Genomic DNA, 319 nt, shown 5'->3' with positions numbered 1-319 from the left:
CGTTTTATCATTAGATGATGTACTTGGAATTTATGATTTTTCGATGGATGGATTATCGATCAAGGGAGAGATGGACAGGCGAAATATATGGAGCTAGTGGCTATGCATATTTGTAGTTGTAGTATATTCTGTCTTTCTCTCCGTTGATTTCCACAACTAAAGAAGAGAAAACCTTTTGTACATGCTACGTGGCACTGAATTTTCTGTCGACGTAAGGTCTGTGAAGCCAATTATCAGTATAAACCAATGTAGTTTGCACTTACGAATCACTTCCCTCTGCTAATTGCTTTGGCCGATAGAGATCATCTAGATCAGTGGT

Source organism: Penaeus monodon, chromosome 25 (genome assembly GCF_015228065.2).
Source record: "Penaeus monodon isolate SGIC_2016 chromosome 25, NSTDA_Pmon_1, whole genome shotgun sequence".
In the NCBI taxonomy this organism is placed as follows: Eukaryota; Metazoa; Arthropoda; class Malacostraca; order Decapoda; family Penaeidae; genus Penaeus; species Penaeus monodon.
This window is presented reverse-complemented; position numbering follows the sequence as displayed.